The sequence below is a fragment of the Aquarana catesbeiana genome, linkage group LG05 (genome assembly GCF_042186555.1).
Source record: "Aquarana catesbeiana isolate 2022-GZ linkage group LG05, ASM4218655v1, whole genome shotgun sequence".
In the NCBI taxonomy this organism is placed as follows: domain Eukaryota; kingdom Metazoa; phylum Chordata; class Amphibia; order Anura; family Ranidae; genus Aquarana; species Aquarana catesbeiana.
Genome location: NC_133328.1, coordinates 289,710,306 through 289,728,612, shown reverse-complemented (window position 1 = coordinate 289,728,612; position 18,307 = coordinate 289,710,306). Strand labels below are relative to the sequence as shown.

Here is an 18,307-nt window from a genome sequence, read left to right as displayed (position 1 = left end):
GTTGTTTTGTAACCATTGTCAACAAACTGGTAAACAAAAGCCCAAATAAAAGGAGCAGTAGAGACTGATAGAGGAGGTGACTCAACATGGATTAACAGCAAAGGACACTCGAATCTGTAATCAGCGAACAAGAAGGTGCCCGATCTCCAGGAGCAACGGAGATCAGTAACCTTTTTTTGTTTGTTTCATAAAGATTTTATTACATATTTCAAGAAATATATAAGACATTGTAACAAATTGGGTAACAGGTTCCATTTGGAATGTTCCAAGCATTAGTTTACAGGTTCGGAGTACAGTAATTATCTAGAAAATACTCAACTTCCGTAAGCAACACATTTGCACCAAAAATAGTGGTCAATGTTCTAGGGTATATATGCTCCTCGATTCAATATGTCTCCTCTCAAGTTGGTTTACTACTGTTTTAGAAGTCTATCGGAACTACCTGCCAGAGCACACACATATTAGTTCCGCCTTTCCCAATTGTTCTTTTCTGTGGCTGGGGACCCGGGGTTCAGGATCGGACACTACCGTCCACCCCAAGCTCCATGTCGGTTATGCCACAAGGCTCAGATAACATAAAGGACAGAAGAGAAGAAAGTGGAGGGGGGTGGTGAAGAGGGGGAATGAATACAGAAAAAAGGGAGGAGGGGGGGACATGTGGAGAAGGGGTGGGATCCCACCTGCTACGTCTACTGTCCATGCATTACATCTACTAGGTCCCCGGGATCCCCGGCGAGGACCATCCGAGATAAATCTATGTTATGATAATAGGTTACACGTTATGTTGCATCAATTCCTGATATGGCTGGGAATTTTTGTATGTGATCCATGCCTCCCAGATAGCTGAGAAGCTCGAGATTTTATCTTGTGAGGTGAGAATCAGTTCCTCCATCGTTGCTATGCGATCAACATGTAGTGTGCCCATTCTTTTAGTGAAGGTGGTCGCGTGGACCTCCAATGCACCGGTATACAGAGCCTAGCAGCTTTTATTAAATGCATGGCTATAGATTTGAAGTATATTTTTTAGGGTATTTTGGATAAGTGTAGTAGGTATTGTCCTGGTGAAAACTCCAGTGGGAGTGAAGAAATAACCGTAGTAACTTCATGCACCCTATGCCAGTATGGCTGAACCAGAGGGCAGGACTACCAGACGTGAAGAAGGGTGCCTACCTCCGTTTCACATCGCCAGCAGTGGTCTGGCACCATTGGAAAAATCTTATGAAGCACTTGTGGGGTTTTATACCATCTAGTTTTAAGCTTTTAGCCATTTTCTTGTGTATTGACATTGAGAGAGCCTTTGTGTATGTACAAGGGGATACGGTCCCAGCTTGTTTCTCCTATCTCCATACCTCCATGTCTAAGGCTGATTCCCAAAATGCGTGGTCTGAACATAGAGAGGAGTACGGTTCTCCAAACATAGAGGCATATAGGGCCGAGATCACGTGGCTCTGGGGTGAAGAACTCGAACATAGAGATTCGAACACCGTGGGAGGGTTAGTGAATTTGGCTATTTTCACTGAGACATCTAGAAAGTGTTTTAGTTGCATATAAGACCAAGAGGGGAAAGATTTTGTGTTGGACAATGCAGCAAGATCTTGTAGCCTTAGAAGCTTGCCTCTGCGAAAGAAGTGTTTAGCCTGAATCTGTGCTTAGGCCATTCCTTTAAAAGATAGGATTTCGGTAGACGCAGGGGGAAGTCTGGATTGCCTCTAATGGGGGTAATCGGGGAGTCTGTGGCTGACATTGCATGGGCCTTACATGCCCTACCAAAAGCTTGGAGAATTGCTCCAGTAAAGGGATGTGTGTGAAGTTTAGGTGGTACCGCTTGTTTAGAGACCCAGGGTATCAAGCCCAGTTCAGTTTCTGCAGTCATTTTAAGGTTCACCCAGCTTTTACAACAGGCATGAACTTTCCATTCCACCACTCTAGTGATGTGGACAGCCCAATAATAGCGCTGCAAGCCGGAAGACCAATTCTGCCTTTTCCCTTAGGCAAAACTAGCTTTGTCCATCCTATACGAGCTGGTTTTGTACCCCATATAAAGGATCTACACACCTTCTTATAAGCTGTAAAAAAGGCGGGTGGTAAGTGAATCGGGACGGTCTGCATTGTGTATAGTAGACGGAGTAAGACTGTCATCTTCAGGACAGAGGCCTGTCCGAACCATGAAAGGGTGGGGACATCCCACTTCAATAGATCTTGTTGTATAAGTTTTAGCTCAGAAAGGAAGTTTTTAGTATACAGTGTTTTAAGATTAACTGGGAGCTGGATACCTAAGTAAGTGATGGACTCTTTCTCCCATTTAAATGGGAAGTTTGCGTGGCATTGTTGCACCAGGTCATTTGGTAATGAGACATTTAGTGCGAACAATTTGGATAGATTGATTTTTAGATTCGGGATGCGCTGGAAAAGTTCTAAGATAGGCATAAGGTTAGGTAGGGACGTCAGTGGCGAGGAAAGAAAGAGCAGGATGTCGTCCACAAAGGCCGCAATTTGTATTCCCTTTGGTGGACTGCTATGGTTTTTATGTTTGGATTGTTTCGGATGCATAGTAGTAAGGGTTCTAGGGTCAGGATACAGAGTATGGAAGAGAGAGGACACCCCTGCCTAGTGCCATTGTGGATGGGAAAGGTGTCCGATAAGTGGCCGTTGACTCGGACTCTTGGGTTCACATAAAGGGATCCTATAAAGGCACGCATACTGTTCCCTAGACCAAGAGACATTAGTGTTGCTTCCATATAATCCCAGACCACTCGATCGAAAGCCTTCTCCACATCCATGGCCAGGAAAAATCCTTCCTTTTGAGAGGAGGTGAGCCAATGATGGACATTCAGGGCTTTTATGGTGTTGTCCCTGGCTTCCCTGTCAGGGACAAAACCCACTTGATCCAAGCCTATCCAGGCCGGTACATGAAATGCAAGTCAATTGGCCAGGATTTTAGAGAAGAGTATGACATCCACGTTTAGAAGTGAGATCGGCCGATAATTAGCCACATTGGTCGGGTCTTTATTTTCTTTGGGAATTACGGAAATATAGGCTTCTCGTAGGGTCTCTGAGGGGCAAGAGGTAGTGGCCAGCGTATTAAAGGCTTTAAGGAAACATGGGGCTAAAAGATCTGGAAAACTTTTATAATATTGCACTGAGAAGCCATCCAGTCCTGGACATTTTCCAGGTTTTGTGGCTTTTAGAGCATCCATCCACTCTTCGGAGGACAGAGGGGCTTCCAATGCGGTCCGGTCGGTCTCTGACAGGGCTGTAGGGCTATATGTAGTAAGGAAGTCCTTTATCAACCGGGAGCGTGTTTCTGCAGTAGGGTTCTGGTTCTGGCTCGCCCCTTTATGATTGTAAAGTTCACTATAAAAGCGCAGACATTGATGTGCTATTTCTTCATTTTTGGAGTAGATCGTTCCTGATGGGTCGTCACATGGTGCACTGTGTGAGCCCGTGTATGCTTTTGTGTGAGTCTGGCTAGTAGCTTACCTGGCTTATTGCCCTGTTCATAGAACAGTTTATGTGACAGGACAATGCCTTTGTGAGCTTTCTTAAACAGTTCCTCTACTAACTGAGTCTACGTGTCTGCTAACTCCGTAACTACTTGGAGAGCCTGAGAGCATTTATGCTGGGCTTCCAGCCTAGCTATTTTCTCGGAAAGAGATATTATCAATGCTTGATGTACTTTCTTTTTCCTAGCTGCTAGTGTCCTCCTATGATGCACTTATGTGCTTCCTATTGAACCATGGGAACACCTCAGGTGTGTTATTCTGGTAGAAATAGTCCGTAGGGGGTTGCCTGATGCTTGCTAGATCTACAGGATCAGCAAGAATGGGGCATCCAGTATCCACATCTTGGTGGACTCCACTCTCTGTAAGAATCGCAAGGTTAGGGTGGGAGCTAAGTAACTTTTAAGTGTATTTCTACTGTTACAGACCATTGGCTGTTTATTTGCTAGGCATTTTGCTTCTTATAGATATCTGTCCGTCTTTTATTGTATTCCTAATATTGTAATAGTTTTGTATGTACAGCATCTTTGTATAGTAAAAGCACATTTACACACTGCAGAGGTCTCAGCTTCCTTGCTTATACCACAAAGTAACCTTGGTAGATAGACGCAAGCAAAACAATTTGGGGGCTCGTCCGGGATCTGTGCTATAATTCAACTGAAGCAGACCTGTTTTTTTTTCTGTGGTGTGTTGTGTAGCTTGTGCTAGGTAAAAATGCTGTGTAAGCTGTTTAGGAAAAGCAAGGCTGCAGAGGGTTCTGGTGGCCAGAAGGAAGTGTGCAGCTTACCTGTCTGGGCCAGAGACAATGAGTGGGAGCCTCTTGCTAAAGAATTTGTGAAGTATGCGTCTCCCTTGAATATGACTTGGGGTGAAAAATCTCAGATCATTTTGTAGATTTTATCCTTAAGGGGTTGGATTTAAGTAAAAAAGAGAAGAGGACCACAGTGAGTTGGTACTTCCTTCATGCTATTTATCCAGATCACATAGAAGAGAGAAGGTAGAGGCAGAAGTTAAGGTATTAAAAGACCACCTAGCAGTTGCTTCAGAGTGTGTACATTCAGTCGGGCTGATGATTAGCAAGAGCGGGGTGCAGCCCTTATGACCAAATCAATTAATGCCTTAAGGAAAAGGAAGGGCCGTAAACCTGTTAGTAAATCCAGGGTACATGCCATTGTCATATCCCAAAACTGGGATTGTGAGGATGTGCTCTCCTCAAATGATAGTGAGGATGAGGAGATAGAGTTTGATATTTCAGATGATGATCTGCTAGTGGGAAAGAAAAAATATGCCAGAAATCTCATTACTAAGCATAGGAAACGGCAACATGATAGAGAGGATACGGCAGATGGGGAGGTGCATTATCGCAACCCCAGAGATGTTGAATTTGAAGAAGTATGGGAGTTTACACAAACTGAACTCCACGAGTTGGCAAAACAATACAAACAAAGGTCCGGGGAGAACATCTTGAGTTGGCTCCTACGCTTGTGGGATGAAGGGGTGGACAGTGTTGTTTTGTCAGGTAAGGAAGCAGTGGCTAAGGGAGTATTAACCCATGATCCACAATTGGGTCCGGCGATGCAAAAAGCCCAAGAGTTTAGTGTGAATTTTTCACTGTTAGACCTTGTGAGAGATGGAATAGTCTGAGTAAACGCTAGTCCTAGTGACCTGGAAAATACTTACTCTTGGAGAACAATAGGAGAGGGTATTTCCAGGTTACGCAAGATGGGTTGTATAACCAGATTAAATACATTTCCATAATGGATGGGTCCAAATATGGGACCCTTTAAGTCTGCTCTGCGCTCCAAGCTGATGAAGTCTGCGTCATTTAATCTCAGGGCTCCTTTATTGTCCTTGCTGGGAGCCCTGGGATTAAACAGCAAGATTCATGAAGCCACTACCCTTTTAAGCCAGTTGGGGGAGCTAGAGGAGATTAAAACAAAACCTGTCAGGACAGTAGATAAGGTCAAGGCCAGACAGGAAGAATACAAGCAGAAAAGAACAGAGAAGAAAGGGAATGGGGTAATGAAGACTGAAGGTGAAGAGAAAACCAGGCTAGTTATCTCTAGGAAAGAAATGTGGGTGGACCTATTAAAGGCAGGAGTACCTAAAGATGAGATAGATGCCATTTTTACTGCAGAGGTGGGAACATTTAGTGGGGAAAACTGTCGGGATTAGAAATATTACTCCTAGTGAAGCCTAGATTTAGAGAAAACAGAACAGACCCCTCCTGTTAGCCCCAAACCAATTCCCAAAACTGAACATGAACCCAAACCCAAATCCCTTTATCCTGGGGAAGAATTAGAGAAAATCAGAAAAGGGGATTGGGAGGTTGCTTATTCTTTATGAAGGGAAGGAGAGTCTCCTGTAATAGTAGTGAGGGCAGTGACAGCAGGAGACCGACGCCCATATGCACCTGTTCTTGTATGTTGGGGGAGTCATCTCCTACACATGTAATGGCTTTAATTGATACCGGAGCTGAAGTTACACTTTTGCAAGGAGATCCTTCTCATCACAAAGGAGAATTAATTTATGTAGAAGGTTTGGGAGGGCAAACCACACCAGCAGTTAGGATACGGGTGAAATTGGCTATTGGCAAGGGATCAGGAGTTATGACAAATGTTTTGGGATCAGAGTTACCCGAAAATATTCTTGAGATGTATGTACTTCAAGGTCAGTCAATTCAGACTGAAACTGGTACATTCACATTCGGGTATCCTGATAAAGTGTATCTGGTTAGGGCGGTGAAGGCTGTGGTCAGAGGTAATGCGAAATGGACTCCTGTCTACATTCCTCCACCAGAGAAGCCAGTCTGTCTCAAGCAGTACAGACTTCCTGGAGGCCACAAAGATATTGGGGAGACTATTCAAGAACTGTTGAGAGTAGGGATCCTTAGACCTGCTGTAAGTCCTTTCTCATCTCCGGTGTTCCCAGTAAAGAAACTTGATGGGACATATAGAATAACTAGATTACAGAGGTCTAAACAAAGTGGCTCCTCCATTGAAGTCAGCTGTACTTGATATGATCTCAATTGTTGAGAAAATTGCTAAAGAGGCAGGAGAATATCATGCTGTGAAAGACCTGGCTAATGCTTTCTTTTTGATTTTTGATAGAGTGTCAAGACCAGTTTTCTATGGGGTGGGACGGCCGCCAGTACACTTCCACCGTGCTTCCTGAAGACTATATTTATTCTCCAACGATTTGTCATGAACAGATTGCCAGAGATTAAAGTACCCTGAGTTTGAAAGTCGCTGTGTTTCACTACATTGATGACATCATAATCTCTGGAACAAAAGAAGATGTAGCTGAAACACTGCACCTGCTGATACAGCACATGGAGGACAGAGGGTGGGCTATCGACAAAGACAGAGTCCAAGGACTTGCCACAGAAGTGAAATTCCTGGGAATGATGTGGACTGGGCTGCAGAGGAAAATTCCAGAGACAGTTGTGCAAACTATCCAGGCGCTGTCACCCCCTACTACAAAAGAGGAGGCACAGAAGATCGTTGGAGTTGTGGGGTTCTGGAGAACCACATCTTTAACTGATTCTGAGGCCTATATATAATGTCATCAGAAAAAAGACTGAGTTCTCATGGGGTTCAGAGCAGCGGACCGCATTCCTGGCTGCTAAAGAAGCTATTTTGCAGCATCAGGGATTAAGACCCGTGAGACAAGGAGTACCATTTCAGCTGGATGTAGTGGTGCACAATGGTACCATATCTTGGAGTCTGTGGCAGCCAAATGAAAGGAAAGGACTGAGAGAAATACCCATGGGATTTTGGTCCAAACAACTGACAGGGACACAGAAGAGATACACGCCCCTAGAGAAGTACCTGTTTGGGGTCTACACAGCACTTCAACATGTAGAGACCATTACAGGAAATGACACAGTCACCATACATACTGCATTGCCAATAGCAGGATGAGTGAGAGATAATGGACTGACCAATAGGGCACCTGTAGCCCAGAACCAGACACTGATGAAATAGAAGTGGTACCTTCAAGAAAGAGGGGGTATTGCAGCTGGGGATGTCAGAGACATTTCAAAACAGATGGCAGGGCTTGTTACTTTTACCAGCACCCAGCCAGAAGAAGAAATTCCTGTTCTGTAGTCATCCCCATTCAAGAGGCTCCACCTTTTGAGTCTCTGTCAGAAGACATGAAGGAGTCAGCGTGGTTCACTGATGGTTCAGCCATAGTCGCCTCATCTGGGCATAAATGGACAGCAGCAGCCTACAACCCAAATACAGACACAGTCCTGCAGGAGACCAGAATTGGAGGGTCCAGTCAGTATGCAGAGTTGAAAGCTGTAGTGATGACTCTTCAGGAGGATCCTTCTTCCCATGTCACTATCTACACTGACAGCTGGGCAGATTTTAAAGGACTGACAACTTGGATGCCCACGTGGAAGTCCAATGAATGGATGATTCATGGAAAGGTGGTGTGAGGAGGCAAGGATTCTTGGACTACATCTGGAAGGAAGTTCAGTCCCGCACCATAAAAGTGGGGAATGTTGATACACATGTGCCCCTAGTCCCAGACTTTGAGAACTATAACAGAGTTGCAGATGAAATCGCCAACGTGAAGGCAGTTGTGCCAATTAATCCTGTCTTGATGAACTTGGCCAACTGGGCCCACAAACAATCTGGACATTTGGGGCAGAAAGCAACATATCAATGGGCACAGCAGAGAGGATTGCCTATATCCATGGACATGATAAAGACTGTAATAGGGGACTGTGGGTGGAGAAGTGCGACAATGGCCATTGCAAAAGTATTCCACCGGGTCGATTAAGAGGGGTTAGAGGCCTGCAGAGATCTGGCAGATTGACTTCATCTGTCCCCTGCCTGGGGAAACAATGGACTGAGATATTTTTGCACTGGAGTGGACACCTATTCAGGACTTATGCTTGTTCATCCTTGCAAATATGCAGATCAAGCCGCAACTCTTCAACTGCTCCAGAAACTTGTTGTTGCTTATGGTTGTCCCAAATAGGTCCAAAGTGATAACGGCTCACACTTCACCAGATCAAGAGTACAGCAGTGGGCCAAAGATGATGGAGTGTACTGGTTGTGCCACATCCCATACCATCCACAGGCAGCTGGTTTGATTGAAAGATATAACGGGCTATTGAAGGACCAGATACGCAAACTTACACCCACACATACACTAAGAGGGTGGGATCGGGCCCTCACACAGGCAGTCATGTTGTTAAATTCTAGGCCAATAGCCAAAAGCACACCATATGAGACAATGGTAGGGGCTGGGGCACAGATTCCACAGCTGGAGTGCAGAATTCAGTATTTATGTAAGGTTCCTGAAAGAACAGGGCTTAACAGATACCATATTACTGCTTCCTATGACATAGAAACCAAGAGTGACGTATCTGAAGCTGAAGCCTATCTAGGAATGAGAGGGAATTTGGCAGGAAGGTTTGAAGTTATATTTGCATTGGCAGATGAGCTTGAAGACAGTGGCTGAGACTCTGACTGGTTAGTGGATACTTCTCAGCAAAGGAAAGTGAGGCTACATAACAACAAACCTTAATAAACAGCAGTGATCTTCTGGGAAATATCAGTATTTTTTCTCTCCTCCCTATTGATGTTCTTTGGGAGGGTCAGAAGTGCATACAGGCAGGTAGCAAAGTATTGGTCAGATATCCAGGCAAGTAGCCATTCAGATGAGAGATTGTAGCTGAAGGGCCAGGATCTACTGTTTATGCATTATTAGAAGGAACAGATAATCCGCTTTGTTTTGCACTCCACATGCTGTTCCCGTTTTGATCCATAGGAGGACCAGAGAAAAGTGGTTACATGATGGACAGAATGATGGAAGACAGCAAGATCTCTGGAGAGCCTTTGATGTATTACAAGCCTGGACTTGTTTCTAAAGAACATTAGAATGTACTTTCTAATGAACTTTTATCCAAAGACTGAAACACCTTCTCAGTGACAGAAATATTGGAGGATTTGCATTCAAGGAAAATGATTGTTTAGAATGAGTTTAGTAATGAAAAGATTTTCTGTGTGTAGTCTGAGAGAAAAATAAAGGACGGAATGTGTTGCGTTTGATATAAAATATACGATTTTTCTATAAGACTGGGATAAAACTAGTCTGATTGCTATTCTAACAGAGAGCAGGTTTGTCTGAGGCTGTTTCTCAGATGCCTTGGTAACAATGGGAACTGTTGACAGTTGGCAGCTTTGTTTTGGTTGTTTTGTAACCATTGTCAACAAATTGGTAAACAAAAGCCCAAATAAAAGAAGCAGTAGAGACTGATAGAGGAGGCAATTCAACATGGATTAACACTGAAGGACACTCAAATCTGTAATCCACAAAGAAGAAGGTGCCTGATCTCCAGGAGCAACGGAGATCATGAATGTGACAGACCTAGCCAGGAAAGAGACTTTTGGAGGGGACTGTATGCTAGCCTCTTGCCGATCGATCGGGGGCCCTTGCATTTGGGGGAACGGTGCTCTTTGTGAGCTGTATGTCTGGGGACCCTGGATTTGCCATATTGGAATAGTGGCTGATTCATAATGCTGGGACAGATACTGTTAGGAGATGCTGATGTAAATTCCAACACCTGTCTGTCTATTGTCTGCTGAAAATGTGTATTGTAAATAAGTCTACTATGGGATCTAAGAGTCATTAGATCCCCATTGTTATTTGTGTTAATTAACTCTGCTATTGTGTGAAGAAGAGTCTATGTTGATTGTGCTAATGTTGATTGGATTTTCTGAACTACAAGACGGCCAGTCTGGCCTAACGGTCATGTCTGAGTCATCTAGTCTGTCTAAAGGGATTAGTTAATTAGCTCATGTTAATTAGGTTACAGCTGTATTGTTAGAGTAATATGAGCAGGAGGTCTGCACCTACACTTTGAGTGTATAAAAGCCTGTATTTTGTCAATAAAGAGAGATTCCTGTTTGAACTTACATACAGCCTGCCTGGTGTTTGTTCTGAGCTATCACAACTGGACTAGAACGGCACAGAGCTGTGGTTCTAGTCCCGGACCATTGGATGACCGAACCATCAGATGTTGCAATCTGATTCAATAGCTGCAGAGGAGTGTCGGGAGAGTGGAACCCAGCGAGCAAGGGGCTCATTACAATGAACACAGTAACTGGAGCTAAGTAACTTTCAAGTGTATTTCTACTGTTACAGACCATAGGCTGTTTATTTGCTAGGCATTTTGCTTGTTATAGATATCTGTCAGTCTTGTATTGTATTCCTAATATGGTAATAGTTTTGTATGTACAGCATCTTTGTATAGTAAAAGCACACTTACGAACTGCAGTGGTCTCAGTTTCCTTGCTTATACCACAAAGTAACCTTACATAGTTACATAGTAGGTGAGGTCGAAAAAAGACACAAGTCCATCAAGTCCAACCTATGTGTGTGATTATATGTCAGTATTACCTTGCATATCCCTGTATGTTGTGGTCGTTTAGGTGCTTATCTAATAGTTTTCTGAAACTATCGATGCTCCCCACTGAGACCACCACCTGTGAAAGGGAATTCCACATCCTTGCCGCTCATACAGAAAAGAACCCTCTATGTAGTTTAAGGTTAAACCTCTTTTCTTCAAATTTTAATGAGTGGCCACGAGTCTTGTTAAACTCCCTTCCATGAAATAGTGTTATCCCTATTGTGGGGTCACCAGTAGCGATGGGCCGAACACCCCCCTGTTTGGTTCACATCCAGAACATGCGAACAGGCAAAAAATCTGTTCAAACACGCGAACACCATTAAAGTCTATGGGACACGAACATGAAAAATCAAAAGTGCTAATTTTAAAGGTTAATGCAAGTTATTGTCATAAAAAGTGTTTGGGGACCTCTGTCCTGTCCCAGGGGACATGTATCAATGCAAAAAAAAGTTTTAAAAATGGCCGTTTTTTCGGGAGCAGTGATTTTAATAATGCTTAAAGTGAAACAATAACAGTGAAATATTCCTTTAAATTTCGTACCTGGGGGGTGTCTATAGTATGCCTGTAAAGTAGCACATGTTTCCCGTGTTTCTAACAGTCCGAGCGCAAAATGACATTTCTAAAGGAAAAAAGTCACTTAAAAGTGCTAGCACTAGTGCTGGATTTTAATGAATTGTCAGTCCCAACAATAAACATAAAAGTCATTGAAAGTCATTGAAAAATTAAAAAGAAATGCGTGGGGTCCCCTAAAATTCCATGACCAGGCCCTTCAGGTCTGGTATGGATATTAAGGGGAACTCCACGCCAAAAATTTAAAAAAATGGCGCGGGGTTCCCCCCAAAAATCCATACCAGACCCTTCAGGGTCTGGTATGGATTTTAAGGGGAACTCCGCGCCAAAATTTAAAAAAAATGGCGTGGGGTTCCCCCAAAAATCCACACCAGACCTTGAAATGCCTGGGTTTCCCAGTGACGTGTACGGGTGACCGTGCCCCCTCTGATGCAACGCAGGATTCCCGTTACATCAGAGGGGGGGCGGGGTCACCTGTACACGTCACTGGGAAACTCCAGCTTTTCCCCTTGTCAGAGGGGGCGGGGTCATGTGATGGGTGGCCCCGCCCTCAGCTACATAAGAGCTGTCAAGCTAGCGCCATGTCATTGGCTGGGTGCCTCCGGTGGAGGCAGGATCCTGTGCGTGTTCCTCGCTGGAGTTGCTGGAGATCATCCATCGCTGGAGATCGAGAATTGGATTACATCGCTGGAATCTCTTTTTATTTTTTATTTTTTTATTTTTAATAAAGGACTTGTCCCAAGCTGTCTCCTGTGGTTTTTTAACATTTTGACACTTTCTTTTTGTGAAATGGTAGGGGTACAATGTACCTCTTACTAATTCACATGGGGGGTGGGATCTGGGTGCCCCCTTTGTTAGAGGGGGCTTCCAGATTCCGATAAGCCCCCCCGCCCACAGACCACCGGACAAGGGTTGTGGGGATGAGGCCCTTGTCCCCATCAACATGGGGACATCCTCCCCATGCTGAGGGCATGTGGCCTGGTACGGTTCAGGGGGGCGCTCTCTATTCCCCCCCTCTTTTCTTGTGGCCTGCCAGGTTGCCTGCTTGGATCAGGGTCTGGTGTAGATTTTTGGGGGAACTCCATGCCATTTTTTTGTTAACTTTTGGTGTGGAGTTCCCCTTAATATCCATACCAGACCTGAAGAGCCTGGTAATGGAATTTTGGGGGACCCCCACACATTTTTTTTTTATTTTTCAATGACTTTCAATGACTTTTATGTGTATTGTCGGGACAGACAATTCATTAATAGCCGTCACTAGCGCTAGCACTTTTAAATGACTTTTTTTTCCTTTAGAAAAGTCATTTTGCTCTCGGACTGTTATAAACACGGGAAACATGCGCTACTTTACAGGCATACTATAGACACCTCCCAGGTATGAAATTTAAAGGAATATTTCACTTTTATTGTTTCACTTTAAGCATTATTAAAATCACTGCTCCCAAAAAAAGGCTGTTTTTAAAACCTTTTTTTTTGCATTGATACATGTCCACTGGATCAGGACCCAGGTCCCTAAACACTTTTTATGACAATAACTTACATATTAACCTTTAAAATTAGCACTTTAGATTTCTCCCATAGAATTTTAAAGGGTGTTCTGCGGCTTTTCCAATTTGCCGCAAACACCCCAAATTGTTTGCTGTTTGGCGAACGGGGAACAGCCAATGTTCGAGTCAAACTCATGTTCAACTCAAACAGATAGCCCATCCCTAGTCACCAGTACAGTATTTGTAAATTCTCAAGCGCCTCTTCTCCAGAGAGAATAAGTTCAATGCTCGCAACCTTTCTTCATAACTAATATCCTCCAGACCCTTTATTAGCTTTGTTGCCCTTCTTTGTACTCGCTCCATTTCCAGTACATCCTTCCTGAGGACAGTATTTGTAAATTCTCAAGCGCCTCTTCTCCAGAGAGAATAAGTTCAATGCTCGCAACCTTTCTTCATAACTAATATCCTCCAGACCCTTTATTAGCTTTGTTGCCCTTCTTTGTACTCGCTCCATTTCCAGTACATCCTTCCTGAGGACTGGTTCCCAGAACTGGACAGCATACTCTAGGTGCGGCCAGACCAGAGTCTTGTAGAGCGGGAGAATTATCGTTTTATCTCTGGAATCAATCCCCTTTTTAATGCATGCCAATATTCTATTTGCTTGGTTAGCAGCAGCTTGGCATTGCATGCCATTGCTGAGCCTATCATCTACTAGGACCCCCAGGTCCTTTTCCATCCTAGATTCCCCCAGAGGTTCTTCCCCCAGTGTATAGATTGCATTCATATTTTTCCCACACAAATGCATTATTTTACATTTTTATTGAACCTCATTTGCCATGTAGTTGCCCACCCAATTAATTTGTTCAGATCTTTTTGCAAGGTTTCCACATCCTGCGGAGAAGTTATTGCCCTGCTTAGCTTAGTATCATCCACAAATACAGAGATTGAACTGTTTACCCCATCCTCCAGGTCGTTTATGAACAAATTAAACAGGATTCGTCCCAGCACAGAACCCTGGGGGACCCCACTACCCACCCCTGACCTTCCAAGTACTCCCCATTATTTAATTCACTGCTGTCTGAAAAAATTGCACATTCCAACTTTTTTTAATCAATAACTTGGATATTAGCCCCAAAAGTTCATGCTATATAGACAAAAGCAAAACAGAAACCATATACATGTACGCTCAAAAAGGATCTTTAAGTGTAGCTACTCAAGAATGTGGGTACAAAATACTCACAAGAAGAGAGAAAAGAATAAATAAATGAGGAAAAAATTGGGTACAAACTGAACCCTCAACACTATCCCCTTACCCCCCCCCCCCCCCCATTTTTTCTTTTTTTTTAAGTCAAACTGGCAATTACTAAAATCACATTATTAATGTCAAAACAAAACAATACTACCCTCACATCTACAAGCTATAATATAAAACCATCATATAGATAAACTATACAGTAAACTCTTAATTATTACTTGAAATATTCTTTAAGCATCCAAATGTTACAATGGATTGTTGTATGATATTCTTATGTTCATTCAATAAAAATGTATGAAACAAAAAAAAAGATGCCAAATCCAAACCGCATTGAAATCAATGGGGGCCAAATTTGTCAAATCAATTTTTACAATTTTTAGGGCTAATATCCAAGTTATTGGTAAAAAAAAAAAGTGGATGGGGCTGTGCAATTTTTTCAGACAGCGGTGAATTTAATAATGTTTAAGATTAAAAATGCACTGTTCCCGTAAAAACCTGCATAGGGGTCCCCTAACCTGTTCCAACCATGTAAACAAAGTAGCATAGCAAAAGTGATATTAACTAGGAGTGTTTACCATCCCTCATTACTTTTTTTTTCCTCCCCTGCTTACCTGATACTGAGATGAACACAGTTGAGATACCCAAACCAAACAGAGGATCAAGCGTTTTTCCTGCTGGGATCTTTTTCTCTGCAGCCACAGTTGGGTTCTACGTCTCCATGTTCCTTTGTGATGTCATTGGGAGACTGCTCCAGCCATTTCAGGTTCTGGTGCAACCTACCTATGATGCGCCACTAAGCCCACCCGCTCCTCTGTTACTGAATGGGGTGACGTTTGGGGCTCCCAGTACCTACTGGGATATGAACATCACATATATCAGGAGGTTCTAGGCAAATGACAGAGGATGGGGGGTTAGATGAAATAAAATGAAAAAAAAAAAACAGTAAACAAAAAAAACCCAAAAATATGTGCAGCAGAGGTAAGACAGCAGGTTGCAGAAGAGCCAAGTCACACAAATGGGTGAAGATCTGCTTTAAAAAAGAAGGAAACGCTGTCTAAATGATGTTAATTCACATGTCCTTCCCAGCTTCCTTACGTTTGTGTATAATGCAATAAGTACCCCCAAAATACATGCCAGACCCACATTAACAAAGTTTTATATAAGTATTTTTGATGGAGTCTGCATTACATTATTTATAAATTAGAGAAAGCTTTCAGGGTAAAGCGAATTAACTGCTTTTTATGCTGTATATGTCACTTTTGTCATACATGTAATGAAAAAAAAATTACAATGGGACCCACACAAAATTAATCCAGAGCTTGCAGATCTGGTATGAATTTTGAGGGGGGATTTCAAGCAAAAAAGAAAAAAAAAATAGATGTGGGGTCCCTGCCAAAATCCATACCAGACACTTTGGATCTGCTATGGATTTTTAAGTAGTACCTCAAAAAAATGGTGAGGGATCCCCCTCTAAATACTTACTAACTCCTCATCCAAGCACGCAGCCTGACAGGCCAGAAAAGAGGGGATAGCATAGCTTCTGAACCTTACCAGGCCATTAAGAATCACTGGATACAATACCCAAGCGCTACTGCTGGTAATGCTGTCCAATGCTAAAAAAACGGTGCTCGTGACTGGGATGTGTAGTCCCTTCTAATTTTGATAGATATAAGTTGGCAAGTCAGTGGACTCACACATTGAAAATCTTTATGGATTGCATAAGGACAACCAGTAATATAACACTAATGCGTTTCGGGCACTGTGGCCTTACTCATAGCATAATAAAACACAAAAAAATCTCAACTTTTATAGAATCCAGCATCTACTGCCTAACCAATTAAGGAGGCAGACCCAATAATTAAAACCATTAGTAAAATGACAAATGGGAGGAAAATGCTTAACCAATAATGTTAAACATATATGCTGATGAATTTTAAATACATAAAAATATAAACATGATTTTCCTAACAAAACATTATTTCAGAAATAAATCCAGGTCCCATCTGTAGTTAAGGCCGGATGGTGCTCGGGTGTTCAAGGTGTATATCCACCAGACCTCTCGCTGCAGTAGAGGGTGTTGCATGTCTCTCCCTCTGGCAGATCTATTAAATCTTTCTATGCCAAAAAAGAAAAAATAGTTCATATTACCATTATGTTTTTCTCTAAAAGTCCCTGATACATTAGATAGATTTTAAGCTTTCAAATTATTGGTGTCATTATAATGTTTGGCTATCCTGACCCTGAGAGGACATATAATACACGCAACATACTGGAGTTTGCATGCCCCGCACTCTACTACATAAACCACATATTCAGAACTATGATTAATATACCGCTTAATTAGAGGAAAAAATTATGTTTTAAGTTTAAAAAATTATGTTTTAAGCCAGTTCTGCTCAGGTCTTAGAGGAAGATGGCCAAATGCACCAAGAAGGTTGGCATTGTGGGTAAATATGGGACCCATTATGGTGCTTCACTAAGGAAGATGGTCAAGAAAATTGAAATCAGCCAACAAGCCAAGTACACCTGCTCCTTCTATGGCAAGACCAAAATGAAGAGGAAGGCTGTATGAATCTTGGGCTGCGGATCTTGCATCTTTGCATTGTAAAATTGTAGCCGGAGGAGTCTGAACCTACAACACCACCTCGACCGTCACCATGAAATCTGCCATCAGAAGACTGAAGGAATTGAAAGACCAATAGATCATCCATCCTTCTGAAGTTCTGCTCCTTGTCTGTTTTTCTGGACTGTTCTTTATTAAAGGATGTCTTGTAAAATGGAAAAAAACTAACAAATTATGTTTCAACTGATGTCATAATAAACTGCTGTAACTCCAATTTATATCTACTGTAGTGTTCTAGATGATGTTTAAGTGCTGCAAGAGCTAAGTGATGAGGAATACTGGAGTAAAGCAATTTAGACCATACACAGGTGATTAATTGGGAACTAGGGATACGCCGAACGACCCCCCTGTTTGGTTCACACCAGAACTGTCGAACATCGAGAAAGTTCGGAACCGAAAATAATGAACCTCATTGAAGTCTATTGGACCTGAACATGAAAAATCAAAAGTGCCCATTTTGAAGGCTCATATGCAAGAAATTGGTCATACAATGGTTATGGGGATCTGGGTACTGCCCTGGGGGACATGTACCAATGAAAAAAAAGTTTGTAAAAAACGTAATTTTTAAATGAGCAGTGATTTATTGATGCTTAAAGTGAAAGTATAAAAGTGAAAAATTAATTTCAATATAGTCCCCGAGGGGTCCCCTTAGTCCATCTGTAAAGTGGCATATATGTGTGTATAAAAGCTGCTGCAGCAATAATTGCATTTATAAAGTCCAAAAAATGACATTTTCCCAAGCTTTCTTTATTTTGTCAGCAACGGCTTGGGGAGTCAGTATGTATGATGAGGCCACAATGTAGGGCACGGGGAACACGATTAGAGATTTTTTGGATACATTCTGAGGTCACAGACTTTGGATTTCTACTTCTGTAACAGGTGCAGAAAAATTGTTCTTTGGGTGTTGGTGGCGTCATCACACCGTAACCCTATAGAGCTAATCTTGATGAAAGCAAGAATGGGCCTTGCTGTCAAAAATTGTAATGATATGAACCTGTCAAACAGGTGAGGAAAAAATGTTCTTTGGGCGTCGGTGGTGCCTTCACACCGTAACCCTATAGAGATACTCTTGATGAGAACAAGAATTGGCCTTGCTGTCATGAATTGTAATGATATGTACCTGTCAAACAGGTGCAGAGAAATTGGTCTTTGGGTGTTAATTGTGCCCATGAAACCTACCCCAAAAACATTCTTCCAGATGAAATCAACACCCACAACACTAGGCAGCCTAGAAGTCCTGCAGAAATTTCCCAAAAACACTTAATCGGCAACATCGGCATCAGTGGCTTCATAGCTGCTGGTAATCCAGGACTGATTCATTTTAATAAAAGTCAGACGGTCCACGGAGTCTGTGGACAGACGCGTTCTATGATCAGTATCAAAATCTCCAGCAGCACTGAATGTCCAATCAGAAAGCACACTGGATGCAGGGCACCCCAGCAG

The 18,307-nt window shown here is 42.7% G+C and overlaps 1 pseudogene; it reads left to right on the top strand.

The window, feature by feature from the left end:
- Positions 1–16,647: 16,647 nt before the first annotated feature.
- Positions 16,648–17,036, top strand: LOC141145878 (large ribosomal subunit protein eL43-like; annotated as a pseudogene).
- Positions 17,037–18,307: the final 1,271 nt, after the last annotated feature.